The sequence below is a fragment of the Cyanistes caeruleus genome, chromosome 2 (genome assembly GCF_971803275.1).
Source record: "Cyanistes caeruleus chromosome 2, bCyaCae1.hap1.1, whole genome shotgun sequence".
Taxonomy (NCBI): Eukaryota; Metazoa; Chordata; class Aves; order Passeriformes; family Paridae; genus Cyanistes; species Cyanistes caeruleus.
In genome coordinates, this window is record NC_141702.1 from 27,367,792 (window position 1) to 27,377,589 (window position 9,798).

The 9,798-nt window shown below is 34.3% G+C and overlaps 1 long non-coding RNA gene across 1 annotated transcript in view; it reads left to right on the forward strand.

Annotated features, from left to right (window-relative positions):
• LOC147654687 (uncharacterized) overlaps positions 1-5,292 on the forward strand; it is a 72,450-nt gene extending 67,158 nt beyond the window's left edge. Inside the window, exon 3 of the long non-coding RNA XR_015282908.1 lies at positions 3,061-5,292. This is a non-coding gene — a long non-coding RNA (uncharacterized LOC147654687). The remainder of the gene's footprint in view (positions 1-3,060) is intronic.
• The last annotated feature ends 4,506 nt before the right edge of the window (positions 5,293-9,798 follow it).

Sequence of the window (9,798 nt, forward strand, 5' to 3'; positions counted from 1 at the left end):
GGACTGGAGCTGTAAAGGGTTTAAGACTGTTGAGAGAAACATTGCAGAGGAGAGAACTCAGAAAAAGGCCCACGTGAGAAGTGCTTTTCTGTTGCTGCTCTTTCTTTATTAAAATTTCTCTTAAAGATTCATTGTTTCTGCAATATACACAAAATTGGATCTTTATATTTATGACACATTAAACCTGTGGTATTTGGGGCATATTGTCTGAATTTTCTGCATCTACTAATTATTTTGCAAGCTCTTTGGAAAATATTTTTTTGTGTCTGTTGCAAGATAATCAGAAATAGATATAATTGATATAAACAGTATGATAGTCAAGATTTCTCTCCAGTTATAATCAACTATATAAAGCAAAAGGTACCAGGGAACTACAGTTTGCTCACATACTGTAGCTCACAGCATTCAACTGTATTTCTTGACAGTGTAGTTAATGGCTGAGAATTAGCACAAGTTGCCATCAAGGAGATAGATAGGTACATAAAAGAGGATTTCACAACCCTGTTGGCTGCCTCAGTTAAGGAGTAGAAAATTAAAAGGAGCAGATTAGGCATATGTTCTACTCCTTTTCATTCCCAATCATCCAAATGCAGGCCAACTGGAAATTTCTTCTTCCACTCAGCTGTAAGACACCTCAGCTATAAGGCAGATGAAATGAGTATGCAAGCCTAACTATTTAATGTCCCAGATTAGTTTTAATTGAAGAGATTTTGACAGGTGCATAAAAATGTAATCAAGTATGTGGCCATGTACTCAGCTGAGTTTGTCTTGGGCTCAGTCAAGGCATGGTCTCATAAACTGTAGACAGTGTACTGAAACATCAGCTAGGAGCACCTTGGACAGGGGCTTTTAATAACAACACCAGATGAAAAATGCTTATTCTTCAAAGCCACTGGCTCATGGAACTGAACAATGCCCATTATGTAAGGGGAACTGGAAGGCAACCAGCCCCAGTCTTCTGCCAACCTTATGAGGTCAGAGTCAGTCAGCTATAACTTATGGGTCCCCAACCACTAGGGACTACCAAAGAAACCTCCAGAACAGAGGAATGAAGGGGATGGAAAATGTTTTAGTGATTTTGGGAAATGATTATTCTGGGACAATCAGTATGTTTGTAAAACACAGTATATAAACAGAAACATTCCTTTACACAGCAAGCAAAATTTTCAGAGGCGATATCACCTCAAAAATCTGGCCAAATACAGAGTGCCTGTTTCTTAATGATATGTTGGTGTCAAAGTGGGTTTTTTTTTTGTTTTTACCAAATTTTTGGTAACAATATTGTAGGGATGGGTATGACTGGAACCATCTCCATCATAAGTAAAGACAGGAGGGGAAAACATTGTTGCATAGTTTTCAATCTTGTAATGATTTTAAGACCATTAAACCATATGGCACCAGTGGTAAGACTAGAATTGCCTCATTAAAATGACAAATCAGCACTATCAGGAACTTAGGTATCTAAAACATTATAGCAACTATGGGGAGAAACTATAAAGTTCCTGCATTTTGGTGTTGTATACATGTAAGTCCTTCTATCCATTAGCTTTGAAGTATCATTTTAGTTAGGAAAATACATAATGGCTCAGAACTGCAGTGTATTATTCTTTGAAATAACTATATGCTGTTTTCCTCTTATTTTCTTCTTCAGCCATTGGAACAGGATTCCCAGGAAATTGGTTGAGACACCATCACATATTTAACAGACAAGTCAATGTGACACAAAAGGATACAGTTTAGTAGTGGACTTGGCAGTGCTGGGTTAATGGTTGGATTCAAAGGTTTTGTATGACCTAAGAAGTTTTGTGATTCTATTCTTCTCTGGATATTTCTTCTTTATACACACTTTAGACTGGCTATCATTGTTTCATGGAAAATGGAACATACATAGATGAAGTAGTAAATGGAAGGTATGTAGATGAAACATAATGACATGTTCACCTGCATTCAGATCATTGTATTTCCTGCAATTGCTGTTTTAGGTTTTTACAATCCAGGATTGCAAATGTTAACGTGTAAGCACTTCACATGAATCCAATAAACACTTCACCATTACAACAGAAAGAAATCATTGCTCAAGGCTGCATTTCCAATGGTCTGAGTCATCTATTTGCAAGCCAGCATGCATCTTTCAGTTCTGTGCTTTTGAACACAAAAGGGAAAGTATTTCTAATTCTAAATGTGATGTGACCACCACTATTTAGAAACACTATCCCAATGAATCTACACGTATTAGAAATAGGAGTACCTTTGTACCATACTCTTTGGCCTTACCCCTTCCTTTGCTACTGTTGTAACTACTTTTTCCACTACATCAATCACAACTAGTTATCACATTTGGGCAGATTTGGATTATCTTTGTTGTACTCTACATATCCATCCTTTTGATGGATAAATTCAGCTGTACTACAATACCTGAAAGCTACATTGTCCTCTTACCACATAGACAGAAAGCAATTGGGTGTTTATTGCATGGGATATTTGTGAAAGAGGGGGAAAAAAATCAAACATACTTTGGCCTTAATAGCCACACAAAAAATGTGTATCTAAAATACAACTGTCTGCGACATCTACTTATAGTAATCACTTACTGTTTTCTCTAATAATGATTGAATTAATCTTTGATTCTATATTTCTGTATAGAAAATACTTTTGTGTTGTAAAATAGATTCATATTTTCTCATTTTGCTGTGTGAAAACAAGACTTCTCATTATATTTACACATTGGTGTATTCTCTTATTTTTAATGTTCACTGGTGTTGAAGACAGAAGAATACATTAAGCAGAAGAGAGAGGGATTAGGATCACGTTTTGCAGTAATGAGGACTTAGATCGGCTTATATTTGGCTTGAAGTGGCATTTCTTTAGTCTGCCTTAATTCTACTCATGGACTTTATATCACTTCCAGATGTATGCAGTATGATAGCCATTTTTTTTTCTTTCTAATTTATAGTTCCCCTAAAATTCTGCCATTAGTATATGGAATATATTGTATCCTAAGACAACTGATAAAAAACTTCAATTTAGTCTGAAATTGCATGTAAATGTTTTTGTTTCCAGCTTATTCTAATTCAGCTTTGAGTGTAGCTGATCAGACACTGAGAAGTATCTCTCTCAATACAACTGAGGAAATGCAAATAAGTTCTTCTCTTGAAGTCATCCGAAAGGTATGTTCTAACAATGAGAGCTTATACATGTAAAGAAAGAAGCTGAACATAAATTTATGTTCAAAACAAGATTGTGTATGTACAGTTGGCATTGCAGCTTGAAAAGGTAGAATAAACTGTAAGATTTCTCATATTTTTCAGTTAATTCATTTTTCAGAACCATGCCTTACTGGAGAGGATATTTGTTAGCAGGCAATTTCTATTTTTACTTCAGTTTGATTGTGAGATATATGTCTCCCCATGCACTTTCTCCAGGAGAGTATGATTAAAACCTAGCAAAATGATTTTTCAACTTGTTTTCAGAATTAAATTCTGGTTATATCAAAATGACCGTAAGTTCAAAGATAGCCACAATTGGTAATTATTAGGTCATATGCAATAAAATAAAGTCTTTTGCTATTTTCAGTATAGGATAAAATACATTAAGTGGTAAAATTTTTGACAATATTTTCGGTAGTGAATTAGGAAAAGGAACTGGATCTAAGTTTGGGAGTTTGTTTTACTTTTCACTTTATTAGCAAATTGATTGTGATTTTTAAAAGTTTTTACTCAGGTTGTCACTATCTTTCATGAACAGGATCTGGAAGTATTTCCTGCATCCTCACTGACTTCCTTTTTATTTTATTATTTATTACTGAATGTCCTTTTTGATTCTTAAGTTGGTCTGTGGTTGTATTAAATTTTACAATGATGGCCAGGGTATGAAAATTCTCTTTGTACCTTTCATGCCACCATGTGTCTTAAGAAATGTCAAAATTTGTTTTCTGTGTCATTTTTTTCATTATATTTGAGTGAGAAGATTAAGAATTCCAGACACTTTTACCCAGCTTGCTTCTCCTGACAACGGACGTTAGACAAAATGTTTCTTATGTGGTACACTATTGTTTTCAGAAGAGATTCTTACATCACCTCTCAACAGTCAAATTAATGTTTTTAAAAATCAAGAAACATTTTAAGACAAATATTAAAATCACCTGTACACAACTGTATGTAACGCTCTTGTTGCTACAGGTGTAATGTGGCCATTGTAAACACAAACACAGTATAACACATCATTTTAAATTGCTCAGAGTTGCCTCTATCTTTGTATGCTGAAGAAGCTTCTCAAATTCCCTCTGTGCCCTTCCAACACTCCTTTTCATCATGATGCTGTTGATATAACTATTTGATGAAGTGCTTTGAATTCCAAATGAGCAGATGTTACCTCTATGGAAGTTATGTTATCCTCCTTGGTGGTTGGACACATAACTTCTAAAGGGAGGGATTGTTCAATAAATAATTAATAACAAGAAGCTTTCCTAGGTAGATGAGAGACAGATCCTATTTAAAATGATTTTTATCTCAGTGGTTGATCTGTCTAACTCCAGGGTTATTTTATCTCAATCTTGTATTAGTTCTGCTTCAATTAGCATTTTAGTCCCCAACAGGGCACTGCTGATTAATTAGTTATTGTTCAGTAACTTCATCTTCTGGCCCCGACTCCAGCCACTCACTCTAGTGTGCATTGATCAGCCTCTGGATCTGCGGCATGTTCTTTCTAAGGCCACTAAATGACTGATAGGTCTGAGTGAACCAGATATTGACCTTGATTTCAAGTCAGTAACGTATTTAAGCACATACCTATGTCTAAGGAGGAGAATAATACAACACATTCAACTAAACTATTTCTTTCTGCACAAAGTTAGGCAGATACTTTAATACTACATTGAAGTTGGAGCTTTAGATGATTGACTTATTGGTGAAGTGTCCTAGCTAGTTTCAAGAGTTAAAAGCACTGGAACTTGGACAATTTTTATCTATCTACCATCTTATCTATCTTAAACTCTGAGTCATATCAGATACTCTGTGTACATAAGAATGTACAAAAATCTTTGTCATGGACAAATCACTCATAGGAGTTTTTCTTTGTAAAATATTGGCATCTAATACTTTATGAAAGCCTATTAATTTCTCATTATTGGTGGAAAGGGATTGGTTAAAACTATAAGGGGAGGAAAAAAGTAAAGTAACATCCAAAGAAAATGGGCCACTAGAGCTTTTGCACATTTGCAGGCCATGAATTCCCTGAGGAATGGCCCGTGTAACATGTATATCACCGGCTGCTAAAAGAAACACCTCGCCCAACATTAGGCACAAAATTTCATTTGGCACTGAATGTGGCAGCTGAGAATTGTGAAACTCTGCTGATTTTCCATGTCGAGCTGGGTAAGACCAGCAAAAAGAAAAACCCTTGCCTTCCTCAAAAGCTGCTTTAAACAAATGTCACTCTGGACTGCATCTACATGCCCCAGAGCAATCCCTTGAAGATTTTTCAGGTAGTGCTTGATACAATTCATACCTCTGAACCAGCAAAGCCAATGACTTAAAATGTATATGTATATGTATATGTATATGTATATTATACTAAAAAAAAAATATATATATTATATTATATTATATATATGTTTGTATTTATATTTTTTTAGAGGAAGCCTCTAACTAGAGACGTTTAGGCTGAAGAGTGGTTAATAATACTGAAAAGTAAAATTTCTGCTATCTTGATAGTCAGATTTTCTAATGTTATAAACTGCATTTTGGTGGGAATTATCTAGTGAAAAAGAGCATGTCTGGTAGATCATCTCATAACACACTGCTATGTTTTTCAATAACTGTTACATTAACTGTTCTGTGATGTGATTACTTTCTAGAGAGCAACAAGCCCCAAAAAATCTCTCTTAAACCACATGAATTCTTGGGACTATGTTGACTCAGAATCTCCCCAAAGTGTTACCAAGGAAATAACATTTCAGACCACCTTTTCTTATCTTTAGATTGAAAGAAAAATACCAGAAGGGTTATCGAAATTTCCTCTCCCATTGTAAAATAGCCATATATGTTCATGAGCTTCCCAGCAGCTGTAATTGCTCTGTTAAAACAATGGGCATAGGTTTTCTGGCTTTAGTTGTTCTCTCATTCATCAAAAAGCTAATTACTTCACAACCATATGTCAGCACATACTGATGCTGAATGGTTAAGAATGATAAGGAACAAAAGTTATCTCTATCATAATCAATATCCTGAATTAATAACAGCATAAATGGCAAGCCAAAAAAATCACTGCTGGACATGTTCTCCCCACACCCTGAATCTTATGTACAAGAAGACCTCACTGTTTACTCCTGCTCCCACCCCACCCTTACATCTGTTCCTCACCATAAGATGAGATCCGAAAAAGGGCAACCACTCCAGCAAACAGTGTCAAGAATTTTTTTCCTTTTCCATGGTTAATGTCATCTCTGTGTTTATGAAAAGTCTTCCAAGATTTTTTATTTTGGTTGCAATTCCTGCACTTTGTTCTATTGTAAAACAGGTGTTTTTGCTTTTTTTTCTGGGATTATGAATGTTCACAGACAAAATATAAAGTGAATAATCAAAATTACCATAAATATTGCAATTTAAATTTGTGCTATTTCACTTTCAGATTTTCTTAAGTCCCTATTGTTAAAATACTGAGTGACCCATGCTTCATCTTCTTGCCCTTCAGCAGAGTACTGTTGGTATAAGACAAGTATGTTTCAAATTTAGGAATAGAGTTTGAATTTTTTGAATGTTAGCATGTTATGAAATGAAGCAGTTTCACATATTGTTTGGTGAATTTTCTTTTATTGAACAGTGCATATTACAGTGCTGGTAATGCTTTAGGAAATGAACATACCCATAAATATTGTAATGTAGCCCCAAGTTTTTATATCCTCATATCAGAGAATCACTTTTAAAATTATTTTTAAAATTTGCTATCAAGAAACATCAAGAAATGTGTATCTGACCTAACAAATACCCTTGTAAATTAATTTAAAAATCAAATGCCTGATAGAACCTAGTGTTGAGAACTTTGCTAACATTAGCTACATTATTTGTGTATTAAACTACAGACGTAGTTATTACTTCCTTTGCAGATTTTTCTCTCTCTATGCAGACCTGTGAAGTCAAAACAAGCCTGTGAAGGATTTAGACACACTCAACAATGTAGCCATTGAAAGTGAACTGAGATAGCACTCAAGAACAAAACATAAAATGTCAAATTCCTATGACAGCACTTTAAGTAAAAGGATTTATCACATAGTGCAACTATTTCTTCAACAATACACTGCTTTATTTGGCCTTAGTTTCTTTTATAGTCAAGAATAGGTGCTACTAGATAGAGAACTAAGAAATAAAGGTGCTTGATTGAGAATTGAATGAACTCTGTTAGATATGTACCTAAAGTTGGATTGAATATTGCATTAAAGTGATTTCCTTCTACTGAATACAAAAGTCTTTATACCAATCTGAATAATCCAGGTATATACATTTCCACAATAGATTTCTGAAGTCAAGTGAGATAAATACTGATTTTTGTGGATGAAATACCAATTTTTGTGGATGTCTTTTGACTGTTTTATTTTGGTTTGTTTTGTTTTTCTTTTACATTTGAGTGACTTTAGTCTAAATGCACCAGAAGTCCATTTATGGAACACAAAGAGTGTTTCTAAAACTTTCTTACCTCTTGTTTGTAGCAAGAAATTTTCAAATTAATTCTTTATCTATTTCTGAACTTAATTTTCACCATATTTTATGGCCATGATTTCCAAGTTTAGATACTACACATATTGCACTTGACACATCTCTGAAAAACATAAATTTAGATTAAAAGAAAGTGATTATTATTTTCTTCTGCATCAAATGATACAATGCTGATGAGAACCAATGCCTGAGAATACGATTCATTTCCTTCTTCTTGATGAAGGTAAATTATAAAAGGTCATTATAGACATCATCTTAATCACTCGATTATAGTGGAAAGAAAGTGACATAATAAAAGCTCCAGGTGCGAGACAAACAATGTATGATTTTATGCACAACCTTTATGGTTAAGGCAATCTTTTATGAGGGTGGGTTGAAATATTTATTAATTTTATTCTTGAAGTTTATCATGTAAAATTCAACTTCAATGCCTGAAGCAGTAACAGACACTCAGAATTCTTCCTAAGTGTATGTTCTTACTTCAGTCATATTCAATTGCTTCAACCATGTTCTCTCTCCTTCATGTCTTTTTCTTCTTTTCTAAAGAGAGTAGTCATAATGGGTACATTGAAGATAAAGGTGTCCTGTTGTAGCATGCAGTCTGCAGTTGTTTTAAGGAGACTGAAGGATTTGCACCAGTGTCAAAAATAGCAAGATATTGATTCTTGGTCTTTGAATGTGACTGACTATATTCCAACTTTAGGGGTCCACAGATGAAGAGTCCCTAGAAAATGCAAGCCCTTTCAGATGTCTGGACTTCATCAATACCCAGAAAGCCATGTTTACTGTGAGTGTGCTAATTATTGGTTACAGCCATAACTAAATTATTTTTTGGTTCACATACATTTCCAAGGAAGTCCAATCCCAATTTTTTAAACTGAACTTGCAAAATTTTTTACTCTGACTATAGGGTAAATTCTAAGAAGCCAAGTTTTTTGTTTTGTTACTTTGAAGTAATCCAAAATTTAAAAACACTATTAAGGACAATCAAATGTGTATAGGAACCAGTGAAACAAATCTGCTCAGCCTGCACTGACTGCATTTAATTCTGAGTAGAACAGCATGAGGTGTCAGTGTTTCAGGACATTGCTATCATAAAGATGGCTGCAGATAGAATAGGCAAGCACAGATACAATCAGTATTAACATATCTTATTCATGAAGGTTAATGCAGTGCTTTACTGAAGGGTGCACAGCTCTTGATACAAGAGGAAAAGTCTCAAGCAAATGCAAATTAAGCCTGAGGCTACCTCATTTCTCCCACAGACTTTACAAACCATGGAAATACACTTTAATGAAAACAGACAGGTATTGAGTTTCTCTGTCTCCAGGTAGGGGAGTTGGAACTTCTAGTATGCACATTATTTACAGTTGTACTTGTTTCCTTTCTGATGAATGTAACGTTCTTGAGGTTATAAAAATTTCCCTGTTACTGCTAGTATGCTCTGCATAGAAGAAGTAAAATCCATTAACATGTCAACTATTTAACAGTACACTGTGGTGTACATGTGACTTCAAATGGATGTTGGTTCAATGATCTCATCTCACAGCCAAGTTAGGTGACTGAAATGCATTTTCTGACACTTTTTTTGTTAAGTTCTCTTTAAAATTATATATAATGTCTCTTAGAGACAAATATGTACTTCTAAGAGTGTGAAGTGTGGTGTGAAGGAGGTAATTATTTCTGCAGAACACAAACTTATACCAAAAATCTCTAATAAAAAAATTTATTTCTTGCTGAATTGTTCAAAGAAGCAGAGCTGAAAGACACTACACTTCAGCACTAAATCCAGTAAGATTCTTTATCTTAACCAGAAAAAATATATGTATATCATACCTGTACAAGCATATAAGGGAGATAACAAAGAAAGAAGTTATATAAGGCAAAAAATAAATTAAAATTTCATTGAACTATATTGTTCTTTAAAAAAAAACAATCAACAAAAACCCAAAGAAACCAAGACATTTGTCTGTCATCAAGCTGGCAGAAAATTCCTTCCATATCTTCAGTAATGCCAGTCAGTGACTGCATATAAATATAAGAGAAATTGTTACTCTGAACTGAAATTGATTAAAATTGAATATACAGT